The sequence below is a fragment of the Gobio gobio genome (assembly GCF_949357685.1).
Source record: "Gobio gobio genome assembly, chromosome: 5".
Taxonomy (NCBI): domain Eukaryota; kingdom Metazoa; phylum Chordata; class Actinopteri; order Cypriniformes; family Gobionidae; genus Gobio; species Gobio gobio.
Window position 1 is genome coordinate 40724387 of NC_137101.1, and position 21609 is coordinate 40745995.

Here is a 21609-nt window from a genome sequence, read left to right on the forward strand (position 1 = left end):
TTAATAAAAAAGGAATATTTATTAAACAAGCCAGATCAAGAGCAGAAAAAACGCTCTCACAATTAAATAAATAATATACAAGAAAACTAGCCTTCTTCAATCTGTCTCTCTCGCCAGCGGGTTGGGCTAATCCAAAATAAGTGAAACAATGGGGGTGTTCTGAAGGCAGACTGTTACCTGTGAAACAGGGGTGCTCTCAAAACACCCCCATTAGCAATTATTGCTTTCCACCTGATGAAATGAACGCGGCGCGGCAAAACTAATGAAATGAACGTGGCTCGGCAAAACTGATGAAATGAACGCGGCAAAACTGACAGTACAGATCCACTTATAGCGCGGTGTTGTGACGCTTCCCCTCATGTGTATGTTGATGGGCGTTCCTCAAGTTTACCACTTTGGGTGTACGTTTGAGCCAGCGGCCCAGCGGGGAATGAAACGCAAAGGACCAGTGAGAGACTTCTCTTCCCCAGTGGGTTGGGCTAATCCAAAATAAGTGAAACAATGGGGGTGTTCTGAAGACAGACTGTTACCTGTGAAACAGGGGTGCTCTCAAAACACCCCCATTAGCAATTAGTACTTTCCACCTGACGAAATGAACGCGGCGCGGCAAAACTGATTAAATGAACGCAGCAAAACTGATGAAATGAACGCGGCAAAACTGATGAAATGAACGTGGCAAAAAATCGACCAATCAGAATTTTGGTCGAGCCAGAACGTATCGACCAATAATCGACTAATCGACTGGGAGATTACAGCCCTAGACATTGGTAAGCCTTTTAAAAAAAGTCAATCTCTGTACCCAGATATTTAAAAGACCCCACCTGCTAAACTTTCTCTCTATTAAGTAACAAGGGCTTAAAAGGTGTGCATGCATCAAATTCTCAGTATTACAAGTTATCTCGTTTGTGTAAATGGAGAAAAGAATTGGGGATAAAACACATCCCTGTGGGAGGCCCGTTTTTAATATCACATTTTCTGACTTTTTGCCATTTACCAGTATATGTCGTGGCCGGTCCCATAAAAGACTATGAATCCATAAAATCAGGGTTTGGTGCACCTGTAGCTCCTGCAGACGCCTCAGAAGTGTGTTTATATTCACTGTATTAAAAGCAGAGGAAAAGTCCTTAAATAAAATCCTAACACATGAATTTGCCAAGTCCAAATGCTTTGCAGCCCTGTCCAGCAGAGTGAGGGTGGCATCTTCAACTCAGCATCAAGTTCTATAAGCAAATTGCAAATGGTCAAGTTTGCCAGTCTTTGCCTGGTAGAGTTGCTGACAAACCACTCTCTCCATACACTTGCAGAGCACAGATGTTAAAGCCACTGGTCTATAATCCACAAGCTGCTTAGTGTGTGTCATTTTTGGTAATGGGATGCCGCACCATCATATGACTGTGCAACCTGTTATCATGGCAAGACGTGAAACAGTCACGTTTGTCCACTTTGTAAAACGTGTAGACCTGGTTTAACCCCATTCAAACGTGAAACCTACACGTTTGCGTTAACATGGCTAGTGGAGAAATACCCGGATGTTGACGTATTCTACACGTAATAGCCGTAACATTTCATAAAAGCCTCTGCCATAACAATTAAACCGATAAAAATGGAATAGTGCTGTATTGATGATCAGTCAATACAAGTCCACGTTAAGAAACGAGTCAAACGGGACACTATGGCCTTTATTATGTTTAAGACGAAAATTATTTAATAATTATTACATAATATTAAAACACTCAGAGCCTTGATTTAGTTTATTTTCTTGCTTTCCCAGCTGCTTGACACCTCATCTAGGCGAATTAGGTACGCTAAAACAATAATCGACGTTAAACCATAACCTTTTAATTACTCAACCTAGTTCCGTTGCTTGGCAACTATGGGAAACAACTTCAGTGCCAGTGAAGCACCTTAGTGCTTACAGATAAGGAGACATTAGTATGTGTTCACTGTGTTTGTAATGTTATATTATTAATTCAAGTTGAAAATTGGATTGAATACATTAATAGTGCATACCCCCTCTAAACGTGAGAACTACATGACAGAAAGAAAAACAAATAAATACCCCGATGTAAGTCATCACGTGACGTGACCATAATTAAAAACTCACGCGTTCGGCCAAGACTTCCTCTTCGGACTTTATCAAGCAAGCAGGTAAGACATGTTGACAACAATCTGTTCAGCAATGTAATTATATAAGAGCGATTGCAATTTGTCTTGTTTAATCTTTTTATGGTGTTGTTTTGTTCAGTCAATGTCTTATTTTTCCCAATAGAATTAGCAATTAAAGGTGAACTATGTAGGATTTTTGCAGTAAAATATCCAGAAACCACTAGGCCAGTGTTATATATTTTGTTCAGTTGAGTACTTTTTCATGACTGGAAAAGAGGAAGTGGCGCCGGCAACCGTCTCATAATAAAAGTCCCGCCAGTAACTATGCCATAATAACAGTCCCGCTCTTCAATCGCTCCTGCGGCCTTGCTCAGCTCCACAACACTCGGTCCTGCTCTGCTTCAGACTACAGTAATGTTAATAATCGCATCCATGAACATGATTTCTGCCCGAGTCCTATCCTGACTGTTTCCCACCGGCTGTGAGGTGAAGACCACATGTCCCGAGATTCTGCGCTCAAACGTGCCGTCATCAAACTGCGCCTTTGTTTTGAACAGGTGACCTCTAGTGGACGGAAAAGTTACATAGTGTAGCTTTAAAATGGCTGAACAAGACATCGGTGCAGCAGAGGATGCTATGTTCTATGCAGACCTGCTTCTGGATCAAATGAAAGTGAGTATCTTTAGTTACTTATATACCAGTTTGCTCATTTTGCAAATAAATGGGATTCATAATGAGTAAAACTAGGAGAAAAGCATAGACCATAGATATGGACGTAGTGTTCGTGATGTCACCCATAGCGTTTTATGCTGCCTTCACACTCTCGGAACTATCCTAAATAAAAATAATTTCTTAGATTTAAAAAAATTCACATAAACATCCTCCCATTTCGAAATTTGATGGCGATGAGCTTGTAATAACGAATTCAGAAGTGGGAATTATCATATTTCCGCCATCTTGGCAGCGCGTCACTCCCGGATAACTGAAAATGGACAAAGAAGTGGGATGTGGGCGGACATGAGGTGACGTTACTGCAGACAAACACTAGCAGTGACAGCAGCGACAATTATGCAGAACTTTAAGGCTTTATATAATGTAAACGAATGAGTTATAAAAAAATTCACCCCCCTCACAGTTGTCATGAAGGGCACAATTAGCCGTATAGACCAAAACCACAGTTTGTACCAGACTGTCAACATGTTTTTTTTTTTTTTTCTGCTGTAAAGTTGGGCATTTTAACATGGGGCTCAGTGAGATTCTGCCCCCTTTTGGAGCCTGTCTCTACAAAAGAAACCGGGGGAGTGGCCTCTTGGAGAGAACCCACTGTTGTTGTTGGCTTTTGGGTTTGCATCTGTTACACAAAATATCAGTTCTGAATGGATCTCTTCCCTAATCTTCCCTCCCTCACATTTTCGTCTCGTTTTTATTTGTTGACGAAAATGACAGCAAGTTTTCGTCATAGTTTTAGTCATCGAACACTAGTTTTTATTTAGTTATGGTCTCGTTTTCGTCAGTGAAAAAAGGTCGTTGACGAAAATTATGACGAAAATTATTCGTCAACGAAATTAACACTGGTTTACATGTAATGTTGACTTTCTGTCATGCAAGGAAAAGTAAGATGAGAAAAGAACATCCTCAAACTGCAAGAGTAAATTTCAGTGGATTGAGAGGGACTGTGAAGGGCGTCCACTGCTGAAAAGAAAGAGCAGAAGCAGAGAAACGCAGCAGAAACGCAGTATGCGTTCTTCATCTACAGGTTGGTCTTAGTTTCTATCCTTTATTCTGAATGGGTGTGGGTGGAGCCAGGCTAGGTTGGTCTGTGTCTTGTCTGGTTAAATCACCTATAAATGTATAACTGCTTTTGATTTGTTACAAATCCCCACATAAGTCAAAGTTTTAGGTCAATGCAGACAACAGAGAGTCGACTGGATGGAAGTATGACAGTTGCATACAAGTGACAGGCTTAATGTTTTTTAAAGTGAAGTACTCACTCACACATTAAGCAACGTCTCAGACAGCGCGTGATCCTTTATTCAGTTCTTCCGCATCTTCTATGGCCATATACATACAAAATTGTCAAAATGCCTGTCTTGGTGAGTATTCATGTGAACACAGTCTGTAATGTCATAAATGGACTAAACAGTTAAGAGAGAAAGTGTTTGTAACAGTATAATAGATTTGTGCAGCGCTTAAAGTGAAAGCAGCCTAATAAACCTGTTTCTGTAATTATATTGAAATATTATTTATTTTGCGCACTTAAAGCATTATCGTATCGCATATTGAATATGGCATTACTTAACAAGTAATCGCATATTGCATTTTTCTTTAATATCGTGCAGCCCTATCGCTGCGCCACTCAGGGGCGCCGCTAGAAATTTTGGACCCTATGAAAGAATATGATGTTGGGCCCCCTACCGCACCAACCTAGCTATCCCAAATCTTTGTCTGCAATTTAATAATACTGACCAATTAAGCTCCGCTCGCTCAATTGGAATGCCCCAATTGGCTGATGAAACATTGATTAAAATTAAGATACAATTTATACAAAACTAAATTTACTTTAAAGAAAGGCTTTCTACAAAATAAAACTTAATGAAGTGGTCACAATCATGTCTGACCCACCCATCTTATTTGTCCTCTCACTGCTGTTCACTTTTCACAATTAACATAGATTGAAAGATTGACAACTATAGATATATAGACATATATAGACATAAAAAAATAACATGATATTTAAACATCAATATAAAACTAAATACTTTTTCTTAATGGCTACAAGAAGCATATTAGCCTACAGTACAGAGAAATTTCATGTCAGAGTCGGATTTGAGCAAATGTCGTTTTACCTGTGAGCGTGAGCGGTTGCTGGATTTTGCCGGAAATGCAGAAATAAGCCATAATTTTGTTATATTTGTAACTCTTTGGTAGATTATACATTTATAATTTCTATTACATTACTACTAGTACTATTACTACTAATAAAACCAATCTCTGGGGGCCCCAAAAGTACGTGGGCCCTTAGAATCGTCCTAACTGTCCCCCCCTTAGCGGCGCCCCTGGCGCCACTGAATGTGTATGTTGCTGTGTCTGTGAGTTGCTTGGGAACCATTCCACTATCGGCAGAAAAGTAATATTTTTATTAATATAATTAGTTTCTTGTTTATTTGCTTTGTTTTATTTTATTAAATATTGCTGCATTCAATGGAATAACCGTTTTATAAAAGCAATACCCCCTGTGAAGCTGTGGTTTACAGTGATTTATAACTGCTAAGGGGTACTCTGCTCCGCATCATGCCTAACAACAGTTAGTGGTTATAGATTCACTGTAAACCACGGCTTCACTGGGCTTATTGCTTTATTTTGTTGTTGTCATTCCAGGATGTCGATGCCCCCTTGCTAGTAATGTTTCAATTTAATACAAACTTTGTCTGAAGATCGCATCAATGAGTGATGCTGTAACATTACAGTAGTTATTTTGCCTGCATGCTGCCAGAGTACCATGTCTGATTTACTTGCACCAAACTGCAAAATTAATAAAGGAAGACTTTATCACAATCTTTCAGTCCTGAATCCTTGTGAACCAGCTGAGGAGGTACCCATGGTGACGGAACAAAACTTGTCTCAACACTTACTTGGTAGGATGACTCCTTATTTTAATCAAATTAACAGTGTGAAAGGATTGTTTGTTACTTCACTATATTGTAGCCCAGTTGTTTAGTCTTTCCAGAACCACAATGGAGTCTTTGTAGAATCACTAAAGGGCTTTTTTCATGTCCCCCTTTCAGACAGTGAGATTCAGAAACTGCAGGAGATTCTGGCAACAACTGTTGATGCTTCAGATGGTCCATCAACATCATGGAGCTTGCGCCAGTCTGCAGCCCAAGATAAGTGGCAGAAAGCAAGGCCTTACCACCTGGACTGCTTGTTGTTGTCCAGAGTGGTCAAGGAAAAGAAATGCAGTCAGTGCTCATCTCCTGCAATCATTAGCTGCAGAGACTGCATGCCTGAAGAGTGGCTGTGCCTGGAGTGTGATTTAATTTGCCACCAAAAACAAGTACTCCATAACAGGGAATCCTGCATTGATGGATTTTACAGGCCCATTCCGCCAACGGTGTGCTGTGTGAAAGAAAATGGCAGATATACACTGAACAATATAGGTACTGCTCTGCACTAAACCTATTTTGGTCAAACTGTTTGTGTGTGAACTTAGTATTAAATTTTTGTAATTTATATCTTTTTTTAGTTTGGCTGTTGCCTACCACTGCATGAAAAGTGGGATTTTCGTCAGTATGTGGCACTGTAGATTGCAGTGGAACTTCAGGTTTACGACTGTGTCACGGCAATTTGCAGGCAACACCGAAAACTGCCGTAAATTGTGGGAAATTGACGTGGGCCTTGCTCGGCAGTTGTCCCCCCATGACCCCCCCCCTCCCCTTAATTCTAGGGGAGGCTTTATCATGTAAATGAACATGCTGTGAGCTACACAAATGCAAATCAGAGTAGCAGCAGGGGGAGTTTTATCTAGGTTCTGAATTTTTTTAACTAAAACAAGTTTAAAGTTTAAGTTAAAATGTTAACTTAAATTTAAGTTAAATGTACTCGTTTTAGTTCACATTACTAAATTTTTAGGGCAACCAGTTTGCTCCAATTTTTTAAGTAGATTCAACTTGTCCGGGCTCACAGTGTAGATTAATTACTCTGTATGTCATTAGCAATAACCAATGTTATGTAAAAAAAATAAATAAATAAATACAGGACAGCAGTTCATGTCTTCAACCTTTAGAGAGGTTATGTGATGCAACAAGACAATGAACCAAAGCACACAAATAAATCAAGTAAAGCATACAGTTTACATACCAAAATTAATTTGTCCACCCTGCACTGTGAATGATTTTTTTAAATGGCTATTAATCATAAATGTGAAAAGTACAAGTTTGTGTGTTTATAGTTAAGTCAGATTGTGTTTTTTCTGTAATTGTCATTTAAATTGAGCTCACACCACATTTTATGAATTATCAATGCAGATTTTCAAGAGGTGGTTTCCTGGACAGGGTTTAAATTATGCCAAGAGTAGGCCTTAATCTATTTAATCGTGAGTTAAAAAATTGTTGCCTGGAACAAAGATTAAGCACAGATTACTAACACCTGGACTATGAGTCCTGAACTAAAATAAACTGGATTCATTTACAGTTTTATCTAATTGCTTACACACAATTTCTGAAAATATGGCTCCATTTCTTGTAACTCTACACACAAAACACACAACATGCAAAACATCAGACATCGCTTGCAAAAGCAACACTTTGTGCAAAACTATTTTAACTCTTCCAAAAATGTTGTTTTTGCATATATCTAACTACACACAAATATGCACAACTGAGGAATTTACAGTTGAACTGAAATCAGCTGAACTGAATCAACACTGAAGTCACTTGAGCAGAATATTGACACTATATTGGCTTGTTAGAGCCGGTTTACAGCAGAATTTGTTTTGAACTTGTTACTGAAGCTGCTATGAAACAATATATTTTGTTGTATGCATATTCTTTCTTTCTCAAACCTTAGTTTTGATTTCTAAGTGATCAATTTATGTATAAGTGTTTTCACACATGATCATTGGCTGTATGGGTCCTCAGTAAATTAATGTGGCATTTAAATGGCAAAAGTTATTCTTGTCTCTATAACTTATGGCTTCCTAAAGACACGTTTATGGGTAAATAAAATATTAATAATATAAATAAAATGAATATCAAAACATATTTTAAATATAATGAAGTCATTTTATTATAGCACTCATCAGATGTTCCTGGAAACAAAACAGAGACAGAACAGTATAAACAAACTATACAATAAACTAAACACCCAATTACAAAAACATTATTATGTGAAAGTGAATAAAGTTGTGTGTGTGTGTGTGTGTGTGTGTGTGTGTGTGTGTGTGTGTGTGTGTGTGTGTGTGTGTGTGTGTGTGTGTGTGTTTTCAGTTATAAATATGTGTTGTGTAAATTAGCCTATATATACTTTTAGAAATTATATATAGCCTAACTTTAAAAAACAAACAATAACCCATATAGATAAATTATTAATATACATTGTAACATTAGGCTACTTTACTCTAGCACAGTAGTCAGTTAAGCAATTAATTAATATCTTATATTAATATGTATGTAGCCTAGGCTACATCTAAAGGTAAGTCTGCTTTAAAAAATATATATATTACACTTCGACATGTACAGAATGTGCGCGTTAAGAAACACGTTCAAATGTGTCTTCTTAACATGTTAAAACTGTGCGTCGACTGTGTGTGTATGCCTGTTACACGACCAGAATGTGCGTGTCTACACATACAAAAGAAACACGTAAAAAATTGCTGCGTTGACGCGGAAAACAGGGCGTGTTGAAACGGTCATAAGTCACGCGTTTCGTATAAAGAGATTTGGCCCCGGGCGCGTTCCATAGTAGAGCCCTAGTCCAATGACTTGCGAGGTCGAGGTCATGGCCATGACGCGTAGAAGACGAGCTTTAAACTTTTTTTTTTTTACATTTCCTATATTTTTTTGCTGCTTTCCTTTTTCGTGATCAACTATGACAGGACGCCGTCTTCAACTCTGCATGGACGCGACCAACTTTTTCGACTAATTTTCAGGAGGCTGTCTTCGTCTTCACAACTCTGAGGCAAACTGCAGGCGCTATGAACCACAGCATGGGTAATGTAACGTTACGATTTAAAGAATATGCTTTTATTCAGCTGTATAAGGAAATGGATGCGTTAATAGATCCGAGCTTAAAACTGCACATTTTGTTTACACAGACTATCCTCGCCTCATAACGAAGCCGTGACCTCTTATCTGCTTGGAGCGATTTCCGCGAGTCCAGATTTAACCGCTGATCACGACGAAATTGTGTGTAAGTAACTTCTAATGTGTTTCTCATTCCTTGTTTAATTTTAGTGTGACTGTTTTTATTAATACCAGTCTCATGTAATTGTTTTCCAGCTGCCTGTAAGACGTATTATGAATCGACACGCCGGAGCTTCAGATACAAACAACCTGAACTTACATCGCAGGCGGAAACTGCGAAGTTTAGCTCGGAGTCGATCAAGAAGAAAAAGGGTAAGATTTATTATATTAGATCCGTTTTTTGTCAATGTGAGTATTTTTCAGGTTGCTTATTGTCTTTATGGTTTGTATTACAGTTGCTGGAAGCGAGAGTGTGCTGGATGAGGTGGACGTTTGGAAGTCCGCGACCATTGAACTCATATCTGACGAGGAAGACGGCATTGTTGACGGGTTTCTGGATGGATTGTGCGGCCACCGCCCTCTCGCAGCCTGGAGCACGCCGAACTTTACATTACATTACGAGACATTACTGCTGCACTGTACATAGTTGTGTGTTTAACAATAAAGCTCTTTCTTTGAATAAACAGCTGTGTTTTATAAATGAAGCCCTTTCTTTGAATGAACAGCTGTATGCTTATAAATGAAGCTCTTTCTTTGAATAAACGGCACGGTCCGTATAATTTTCCCATATATTCCTTGATGGTATGAATACTTCATAGCACAATAACATTAATATAAAACAAATTATTACAACATAAATTATATATTTATTATTATTATTGGGGTTTACATTTATAATGAGCCAGGGGGACCAATAATGATTGGTTTGCAGTGATCTGCCAACCAATCACGAGGGATTTTTCTTTTTTAAATGTAGTGGCTTCAGCCAATAGTGAGTGAGTAAATTCAAGTCTGGCCGTTGACTCTCTGGTTTCGCTGCTATTCATATGCTAATTAGAGGCGCTCCACCTACGTCATGGTCCGTTTACGACAATTTGTGGCACAGACGAACGCGACGTTCGCTGCCTCTAAATTGTCGAAAACTGCCGAAAATTAGGGAGATTTCCGGGAGTATACAGGCTTTTACGGGGTCGAAAATCCCACTTTTCATGCAGTGTACAGTGAGACCTGACCGACTGTGCACCTGTGACCCTACAAACATAACAGAATCTGCTGGCAGAGCAACTATTTTAATTAGCAAAAATGGTAGGTGGGTTGTAGCCTTTATTGTTTGGTTTTTCAGTTATGTGTCACAAGATAGTCTTTGGTTTGATGAGTTACATTCTTTTTTTTAGGTCGTTATGACTTGTACTTGCCCCATTTGACATGCAGAATGTGTCTATCACAATGGACACCTGACAGAAGCGACTGTCAGTGGGTATTGGCCAGCATCAGTGAATGCTGACACATTGTTTTCAGTGGATGTATTCAGCACATTTGAGGAGAGGAAAACCGTTGCTCCGGGTTTGTCAAGACAAGGCTTTTTGCGGCTGTTAGAGCAGAGGACTCAGCAGTTTGGAAGGGTAAGATAAGTGTGGATAAAGACTGCCTTAATTGGAGACATTGGCTGTTTCATTTAACTTTTCTCTTACCTATTTGCACATTTACAGAGGGGTAAAATACATGGAGATGTATTTCAGAGGAGCTTTTTGGAGTACACTTTCTGCCAGTTTCTATGTGAGAAAATGGCAAATGTGGAGCACTTCACCTGCCCAGCATGTACACCCAACATGCTTGTGGTTTCTGCAGACGGCAACAGAAAACTGTACAGATTTCGACACAACCATGTGATAAAAATGTTGTATTGTGAAGCTGTGTGCCTGGCTTAAGTTGTTTCGCACCTTCTAAAACCTACTAATCAAATTGTGTCTGAATATGATTGATTTTTTTTTTCTGCTTGCATTAAGGTAAGAGGAACCATACTTTGAGGGCACCTTCATTGCCAAAGATGTGGATGTATCCTCTTTCGTTGAAGAGATCAGGAGTAAAGTGAAAAGTGTAAGTAGTGTTTCAGAGTTTGTAGTCCTGCTGTGTAAATGCAGTATTTTTGCTGTCTAATATAAATTATTTTTCTTTCATGCAGACTCCAGGAAGAGGCACCTGTAAAGCTAGTCAGTGGTCTGCTGCCAGGGAGACTGCCAGAAGAGCAAACAAACTTGACGAAGGGGGTCTTGAGGAAGCTGTTTGCAGGCATGGGGTGATACTAAAGGGTCTCAACATGTACAGGGGGAGATCTTTGCATATCCCCTGTTCCTGCAGAAGGAGCTTCAGGCAGCCACAAACATCCATTTCTACTGAACTGACATCTCATGCAAGTACTGGCCCTATCTTCAGAAGATTTCAGTCTCTATGCCTGAACTGAGCCCTCTTCTTCAAATGAGGCCGTCCCTGTCAGTTATGCACGCCAAGGCCCATTCAACTAAGTGTGAGGTATGTCTTTATTTTGCTATTGCTATTTAATTGAATTATTGATAATGGGAATGCACAATTTATATTATAAAACTGAGATTGGTTCATCGCTAACCGATTAACTTTTTCACACATTTGTTAGGTTGTCTGGAGTGGTAGGAATCAGGAGGGTGCTGGCGCAACTGCAGGGGAAGAGGTGGAAATGGTGAACAGTTTCCTCTCTCGTTGTGGCCTCACAACTAAGTACATGACCAAATCTGGAATGTGATCTTGCTTTATTACATTCATAAACGTGTCTTGTTCTTTCAGTAGTCTTTCATTCCTTTGGTCGTTCTTTAAATAAAAATACAGCAGAGAAAGCTTTCTTTTTATTTGAATTTAATTTAAATTTGCATAGCCCTCCCAGTAACATTTGAATATGTTTTCAAAAAGCTTGCAATGACATGCTGACTGTACATGCAATTGGGTGGAATAGACGCAAGCATGATGGCCTTCATCTTGGATTGTCCAACAGATATGTCAAGGTATTGACCATATTACACAGAATGGTTCCTGTTATCCCCCACCACCACTCCTAAAAAAAGGCAATTGTTTGTTTGCATTTTCATTGTAGACAGTTCGAAAGGCTGAGGCAGAGTCCCAGAGGCTGGAGAACTTGACCCGTGAACTTGGGTGTCCTGAGAACATGATGCAGCAGTGGATACATGACGTCAGACAGTGGGCCACAGATGGTAAAGTATTGACGTTCTAAATAATAGGCTATTTACAGCATAGTGTGTTCAATGGTGTTGGGGACATGTTACTTTCCTCTGTAACACATAACGGTTCGGTTTAGCCACGGTGGCAAACTGCACATACAGCATCACTAGACATGGCACTAGTGATGCACTGTAAGGTAAATTTGTGGTCTCAAGTCGCTATGCCTGTACCTTACACTTGCTGAAATGGCTCTGCCCAAAATGCCTTATAACTAACAATTCATTAAAACAGCTATCAGAAATGTAAACTGAACATATCTTCAGAGTGGGTTATTTATTCATGCTTCTGTCTCTCCCAAGATTCCATAGATGCCAGACAGGATGACCAACATACCATAGCGGTTGATAGAGCACATTTGTCTGGGTGTCTATCAGAAAAAAGCAAGCCTCTATAATCAGACAGGTATGTTGTAGATCTATTTATTGTATTTACATGACTTGCAAATCTCTTGTCTGGATTTTGTTTCTGTCATGTGTTTGGAAATTATAGACAGCAACAAGATTCGACAATTGCGGCTACGGAAATTGGGAGATGAGAAAAGAAAACTCTATGACGCAATCAAAGAATACAATGAGCAGGTGCCAGAGGAGGAGCGCATAAATGAGGAGATGGGCCATTCCAGTGGGGAGGACAGTCTAAAGGCCAATTTATACTTCTGCGTCGAGTCTACGCCATAGTGTACGGCATCGTGAGCATTTATACTTCTGCTCTGTTGTCCGCGTCAATGTGCAATTCCACATGCAGACGCTAGTAGGCAGTGTCCTCGGGCATGTTGGTGTAATCAAGACAACAGCCGAAGAAGCAGCAGCTTGTGTAGAATGTGTACATTCATGTCGGAATATCAGCAGCAGTGAGAGAGCGGCTTTTCTTGCAGCTTGAGTTGTTGTATCTAATACAAATTAAGCATCTCTAGTTGATTAGTAAAGTGAAATAAGGTGATCTGGCGCTGGAATGTGTTTGTGAAATCATGCGGAGCTCGTGGCCGCTGTTTTCACTAGCGGTGGCTCGAGCAATCGATTGCTGTTGCGGAGACTTCATTCACGAAATGTACCCGAATGTGTCCCTGTTCTTGATATACAATTACTGATTAACATCTTTGGTTTTAATGAGAACATAAATAAACTATACTCAGCGGATCTGTGTATTTATTTACTAGCATAAAGAATCGCTGGACTACAAAATATTGTGTTATAGTAGACGTAAGGAACTATCATCCCATTTCTGGACACACACACTCCTATCGCAGATTATTTATTTATTTATTGACCTGAGGGAGGGGTTCTGGCAGACCAATCACAGCGCTTGCGGTCCGCGTAGAATTGACGCGTTGTTAAAGGGGTCATAGAATGGTACATGCATTTTTACAAGTTGATTATACAGAAATGTGTGTTGGCAGTGCCTGTACACAACCATCCTATAATGATAAAAATAAATCCAGTGTTTTTTTTTAATCTCCTTATATATTTTCCCCTGTCTCAAATCGAGCCGTCTGACCGTGTGACGTTACACGGTGTACGCCCCTCCTAAGATTGTTGATTGACAGCAGCGTTTCAACACAGACCCGCCCTGAGCGAGCTGACATCAGTCCGCCATTGTTGATACTCTGGAGCAGAATGGCGTCTAAGCGATTGTGGTGTTGTGTTGTTGGGTGTAATAACGAACACAGCAGTCATTTTGATGTTCCTAAATCCGAACTGCTGAAGACCCAGTGGCTGCAGTGCTGAGTTTTGTTTTAGAAGGGAATATTCGCCCCCGATCAACGTCAATGTTTGCGCAATCATTTCTCAGCAGACTGCTTTATAAACGAGCGTCAGTATAAAGCAGGTTTTGCTAATAAGCTGCTCTTGAAAAAAGGATCGTGTTCCTGCTGCACCTCAGGAAGATCGAAGATGTGAGTGTAACGTTTTATTAACCTTTATATTAATCTTTGCAAATCGCTTGCACGCTTCACGATGAATGAGGCTAAAGTTTACAGGGTAAATTACATTACGGCATGCTTTCTGTTTATGATGTTCTCAATATAATTCATAATCCCACGTTTATAATGAACAACGCGTTATGTTTGTTATTACAAACTGTGTACTCGGGTGATAAAGTTAACGTGGTAACACTACACTAAGCTTACTTTTGTACATGGTTTATAACGGTGTCTGTTACTGATTAAGAAGTAATGTAAAAAAAAAAAAATCTTATAACATAACATCAATCTGTCAATGAACTAACACATCAGGAAACACAGCAACTACGCTACTCTGCCAGTACAAACATAGATCAAAGTGACATGACGTTAACCAACCATTCAGAAACGTTCGTCATCTGTTCCTGGTCCGACTCCGGTTCAAAATGATAAGGTTGCTTAGATGTGTCCTCAGAGACTCCCGTTGCCATTATTTCTCGAAAATATACCCTCAAATGTTGTCAAGGCAACACTCCACGTGTGTTGTGTGGTTGTGTCGGGTCGAACCGAACGCCCCACAGAGCAGAGGGGGCGGGGTCAGCAAAGCTCATTATCATTTAAAGTCACATACACTGAAATGAGTTGCTGAAAACTGAGCTGGTTTTGACCAGGTAAAATGAGTGTTTTCTTACAATACTAATGAGAATTTTTAATTAAAGTATATTACAAACTTTTCATTTAGACACTAAAGAATCATATTAACTTGTACAAAAATGTCATTCTATGACCCCTTTAAATTTTTGGAGAGGTGCGCATCAGGGTACGGCGTATCCAACGCGTCTATGCGTATGGTACGCCGTACCTTCTGCGTGCACTCGACGCAGAAGTATAAATTGGCCTTAATATGGACATGGGAGGTTCACAGCAATGGTAAGGAACAACTGTGAGGGAGAGGGATTACACTGAGCAAACATGTTGACACTGCTTAATGGGCATGTATGCTATACAACTGTATTGCAGTTTACAGGTCAATCCTGTTGACTGGCTTATTTGTATGACTTTAGAATCCACAAACATCCTCACTAAGAAGAAGATCTTCGATGCATATATGTAAAAGATGCGGCTGCAAGTGGGGAAGATCCTTATTCTTAGGGAGATGAGACAGCACTGCACCCACCTCAGAGGGCTGGCTGACAGCATTAGGAAGCGGATCGCAGAAATGTCTGAAGGAAACCATGGTAAGAACATGTGAATAATACTATGGAGGTGCCATGTTATAATGCTGTTCAGAGATGGAAATGTATGGCAGCTATCTTGACTGGGTCTGGGTCTAAACGGGTAAGAATTGATGTAATAATATTAATGTGTGCCTCCTTTTCGTTTTATATTTCCTCTTAGGCAGTTTAACTGACAAGGGGCATTGTGGGCTACGGTGTCTTCTTCGGGAAAGGCTGGCTGATGTGGAAGAGAAGTTTCAAGTTGTTTTCTCAAGATACAGCTTTGCTTTAGGACCTCTATTCCCTGAAGACTGGTTAAATGAGATTCCGGATGAGAGTAAAGAACTTGAATACGAGAGCTCAGAGGACAGTGATTTGGAAGAAAGTGACTCTTTAAACTGATGTAGTTGGTACTGACTGTATAAATAAAAGCTTAGTGTTCTTTCTGCTGTTATGCTAGGCCTAATAGTTCCTGCTGTACCACATTCTAACACTCATTGTAGCATTTGTTGCATTTTGTGCCTCTTATTAATGTCACAGAGCGACATATCAGTCATTTGTGCTAAAAAAAAATGTATCTTCCACAGATCTACCCAGTTTTGTTTTACATTTGCTGTGTTCCTTTAAATAAAAGTATCATTCAGACTGTTGGAGTTTGGTTAAATTGACTATTTAATGATTAATCCATATTAAATAAGCCACAAACGTAAGCCACGTTTTTGTATTCAAAAGGCCTGTCTTGGGTATCTCTAAGATTTATCTTATAGGTATCTCCACCACGTTGATCAGTGTTCAGAAGTCAAGAGTCCAGAGGATCTTCATTTGTGTTCTACTGAAGAAACAAAGACACCTACATCTTGGATGCCTTGGGGGTTTTTGGGTGAACTAACCCTTTAATAAGTTCAGTGCTAACCCTGAAATAACATCAATTATTTAATATTCTATTGTCCTAGTGTTCACAATGTCCTAGTGTTTATCCACATCAGGTAATGTCTGACCAACCTCTCTAACTGGTTCCCTCAAAACATCTCACCTGGAAAACCTCCTGGATGCTGTGAGAGCAATCTGAAAAACACAATTTGTTTTTGGTGAAATGTCCCCAGTTGAAAAAAAACAGCATATGCTGGTTAGGTATGTTTTGAAGCATGGCAGCTGGTTCAAGCTGGTTCTTAGCTGGTCATGAGCTGGTTTAAGCTGGTCAAGTGCTGGTCCTAAGCAACTAGCTCCAGCTCAGGACCAGCTTAAACCAGGTCATGACCAAATAAGGACCAGCTTTAACCAGCTCAACCCAGCTGCCATGCTTCAAAACATACCTAACCAGCATGTTTTTTTTTTCTTCAACAGGGTCCATTCATTTCCAATTCAAAACAATCACTAGATACTTGGACTAAAAAAAAATGAGATACATATTATTGAAAACATATACACCCACCATTCTCCTCCTTCTTCCGCTTGTTTCCTCCAGGAGTAGGGATGGCAAGAGTAGAGGCTGGAGTGGTAGGGATGGCAAGAGTAGAGGCTGGAGGGGTAGTGATGGCAAGAGTAGAGGCTGGAGGGGTAGGAATGGCAAGAGTATAGGCTGGAGGGGTAGGGATAGCAAGAGTAGAGGCTGGAGGGGTAGGAATGGCAAGAGTAGAGGCTGGAGGGGTAGGGATAGCAAGAGTAGAGGCTGGAGGGGTAGGAATGGCAAGAGTATAGGCTGGAGGGGTAGGGATAGCAAGAGTAGAGGCTGGAGGGGTAGGGATAGCAAGAGTAGAGGCTGGAGGGGTAGGGATGGCAAGAGTAGAGGCTGGAGGGGTAGGGATGGCAAGAGTATAGGCTGGAGGGGTAGGGATAGCAAGAGTAGAGGCTGGAGGGGTAGGGATGGCAAGAGTAGAGGCTGGAGGGGTAGGGATGGCAAGAGTATAGGCTGGAGGAGTAGGGATGGCAAGAGTAGAGGCTGGAGGGGTAGGGATGGCAAGAGTATAGGCTGGAGGGGTAGGGATAGCAAGAGTAGAGGCTGGAGGGGTAGGTATGGCAAGAGTAGAGGCTGGAGGGGTAGGGATGGCAAAAGTATAGGCTGGAGGAGTAGGGATGGCAAGAGTAGAGGCTGGAGGGGTAGGAATGGCAAGAGTTGAGTCTGGAGGGGTAGGGACGGCAAGAGTAGAGGCTGGAGGGGTAGGGACGGCAAGAGTAGAGGCTGGAGGGGTAGGAATGGCAAGAGTAGAGGCGTGAGGGGTAGGAATGGCAAGAGTATAGGCTGGAGGGGTAGGGATAGCAAGAGTAGAGGCTGGAGGGGTAGGGATGGCAAGAGTAGAGGCTGGAGGGGTAGGAATGGCAAGAGTTGAGTCTGGAGGGGTAGGGACGGCAAGAGTAGAGGCTGGAGGGGTAGGAATGGCAAGAGTAGAGGCTGGAGGGGTAAGGATGGCAAGAGAAGGGGCTGGTGATACATGAAGTTAGTACATGAAGCATAAGCTTACGTGTAACAATCAGAATAAATAAAATATCACATTGGAGTATGCAAAATAATCGTAATTCAAACAGAAAACAAGATTATTTTTCTTACCCCATTGGCAGATTATTTTGCTTATTGTAAGCAAAAACTCAATAATTTTTAGGAAAAAAGTAATTTTTCCCCAAAACAAGACAATAACTTTTGCTTGTCTAGTAAATGCATTTTGATTTAAGAATTTTTAGACATTTAGACTAGAAACAAGACAAAAATACTAAAATAAGCCCTATTCGCACGGGATTAGTATTATCTGGGGACCTCTGGTGATTTGTAATAATTGCAGAGAATGTCTGTGATCTTAATCCCGTGCGAATTGGCCATGTCTGTAATATGTAAAGTAAAAATTCCCCCGCAAATTACCTACCATATTTCGCCAAACCCCGAGGTCCTGTGATAATATTAGTCCCGTGCAAATCGGCATCTCTGCGATTTGGCCGGTATTTGGCGGATCGTATATCATTTTTGCAAGGTTTTTGTTTCCTGTGCGCATTTTTTTCTTTATCTTTCACAAAGAATGGAGCTATGCTGCATAAAATGCGCACCTATGAATTCCGTGCGACCGCGTGGATTATACTTTCACTTTAGAATGAGCACCAATTTGGGAGTAAATTGCTTGAATGGTGTGTTTAATATTATTCTTAATGAAAAACACAAAAACAGAAAAGGACAATGACAAACTCGCTTAAATGGGCGCTTTTACATTTAGGTTTGAAACTGAATCTTCTGAATCTTCTATATTGTTATTATTGTTCAGTTCAGTTTTTAATTGTAGCGTCTGTTCTCTAACTGAACTAAATTATTTGTATTAGGCTACTATAAAACAATCAAAATGATATCGATATGACTGTTCATAATTTCATACAGCTATATCTAGCCTATAACTTACAAGTCTTGACATCATATCCGGGAGATAAGTCAGTAAATTCGAGTAAAATCACAGGCTTGCTTATCCCGTGCGAATGCGCCACGCAAAATTCAGATGTCGGGGAGTAATTTCTAAATCACACGAGGTCCCCAGATAATACTAGTCCCATGCGCGTCAGGATGATTGCTCCATACTTTGAACAATAGTCACATTTCCTGGGGTAGGGTCTTACCACAGAAAAAGCCAGATTTGATGAGGGTGAAAATACAGAATGAGAACACTAGACAATCAACTAACACTAGACAGTCAAATTAACTATGGCAGTGCCCTTACAGCATAGTTAGCCTATAACTATCCTATTTGATGACGAGTTTATAGCATACTTTATACTAGGGCACGACCGATAAAGGATTTTTAAGGCCAATACCGATACAAATATTTGGTGATTTAAGAATCTGATATTCCAATATACCGGCCGATATATATATATATATATATATATATATATATATATATATATATATATATATATATATATATATATATATATATATATATATATATATATATATATATATATATATATAAAAACAAAAAAAAACAGAAACGCATAAAAAAAACGTTTTTTTCCCCTTACACTAGTTATTTGTAGTTATTCATGATCCCTCAGCCTCTCTAAAATAATATGATAATGCAGTTTAAAATAAACTTGATTGTTTTATTGTCACAACAGAACAGAGGAACATAAACATATAACAAAGTTCTGATAAATAAAATATATAAAAATACAAACTTAAGATATGAAACTTAAAGTCCTTTGGACGAAAACACAATAACAAAAACAAAACAAAATCAAAGTTAAAAGTATTAATAGACGTGGTAAGCTTCATAAATATAACTTTGAGCAAGTCTGGGAAAAATATTCAGTTAAGTTCTGATAAATAACAACAACAGCAAAATATAAACTATACACAGAGGTATTGTACTGAATCAGTCTGTCCTTAATAGCTCCAGTCCAGCAGAGGCAGGTCATAGTACAAGAGCTTCGCCTATCCTCATAAATATTTCCTATGGTGCTGAACACTCTTTCGCTCGCCACATAATGTGGTTGAGCGGAGTTCCATCCGTTTAAAAAAAAAAAAATTGTATTAATTTATTATATTATTTTCAGTTTGGAAAATGCATAATATCGGGCTCTACTTTATACTAATATAATATGGCCAGGGCCTACCGTTCAGCCATTTAGAAGGGACAGTTAGCCTAATTAGCAATACAACTGACATGCACCAAAGAATGGAATTATATACACAGCCAATCATAAAACAATATTTGATGCACCCAGAATTGACCCATTTTAAACAAGAGCTCTGATCAAATAAATGTAAATGTTTAAATGTATTAACTGATCAAATATTTAAGTTAAATTGATTGATAAAATTAAGGTAAAACCTTTAGTTTAGGGAATACATTTAAGCAATTAACACATAGCCTAACTAGTATGTGCCTAATAAGGCCTGCATTAAGCATCATTAATCATTTATTAGGCATGTATTCATCAATTTCCATATTCTCATTGAATAGGCCATTTATTCTTTGTGAATCCTTAATAACCAGCTAGTTGGTCTTAACCTAGGTTACTGATATACAGTAAGGTCAACATAGAAAGTTTAGCCTATAGCTTTCCAATGTAAGTTACTGTCTGACTCTGATCGATTACTATTACAATTATTTGTACTTTTATTTCAAAGTGGCTGAAATTTGGCATGAGCATTTGTTTTGCTGATTGTAACAAATAATATGTTTGTGCCTCTTAAATGGAAGAACGGATCTAACTTAGCCAGCTTTTTTATAAATATATATATAAAAGTGTTTACATTTGACAATATTAATGTAACATCATACAAGGAAACAACAGTCAGCATGGGCAACCAAACGCACTACTAAACATATCATGATTTAACTAAAATATTTAATATAAATACAGTGCTGTACAGATTGTTGTCAACATATAACTACCTTCTTGATGAAGTCCGAAGAAGAGGAAGGCGTGGCCGCAAGTGGGAGTTTTTGTTATTTTTTTATTTAATCATTTATTGGCATTAACGGCTATTTTCCCAGAATTTTCACAGCTGGAAGAATGTGCAATTTTCAAATTTGAGGGGATTAATCATGTGAAGTAGTTATTCAGTTTTCTCCCCGCCTCATTAAATTAAACTTTAGCAAATTATGGTCACGTCACGTGATGACTTACATCCGGGTATTTATTCGTTTTTCTTTTTGTCGTGTAGTTCTCACGTTTAGAGGGGGTGTGCACTATTAATGTATTCTATCCAATTTTTCAACTTTAATTAATAGTATAATATTACAAACGCAGTGAACACATACTAATGTCTCCTTATCTGTAAGCACTAAGGAGCTTCACTGGCACTGAAGTTGTCAAAGGAAAGTTGATTTCACAATTCATCTCCCCTTTAAGTCTTTGCGGTTAATTTTGTACATGTAAGCAGCTTTCTCTACCGTGAACGAGATTATAATGTTATTCCCCAATGCTGACGTACAGATCAAACGTTATATCTGAGGTAGAAATATATTTCTCCAGAATGTTTAGTTTCTTTAACTTTATATCGCAGCGCTGTGCTGCAGTACTGGGGGTTTCCCTCAATACGTCATACTCCAGGACTCCCCAGAATTCCATTTCTGTAAATCCACTTAATGAATGAATGACTCTCTCTGTTAATTTGACATACATTTGTGTCTGGTACATGTTAACAATAATAATCATTATAATAATAATAATTAATAAACTGTCGCAAGATGTGAAGGGGGAGGAGAATTTACACGTGCATCATGTTTAGTCGATAAAACACTCCTGCAAAGGATACACCTGTGTATCCTCGCTCATGACTCCTCAGAAAGCCTCCTCACTCCTCGATCCTCACGGTGCAATTAAAGACTTGAGATGTCCTACAAGCTCGATCGGTTTCCGGGTCATAGGACGGAGGAGCGAGGAAACATTGAGGGATATT

At 39.3% G+C, this 21609-nt stretch overlaps 1 protein-coding gene across 1 annotated transcript in view; it reads right to left on the reverse strand.

Annotated features, from left to right (window-relative positions):
• Nucleotides 1-21609, reverse strand: part of LOC307126511 (uncharacterized protein) — a 965522-nt gene that overhangs the window by 783584 nt on the left and 160329 nt on the right. The gene's annotated exons all lie outside the window — the stretch shown is intronic.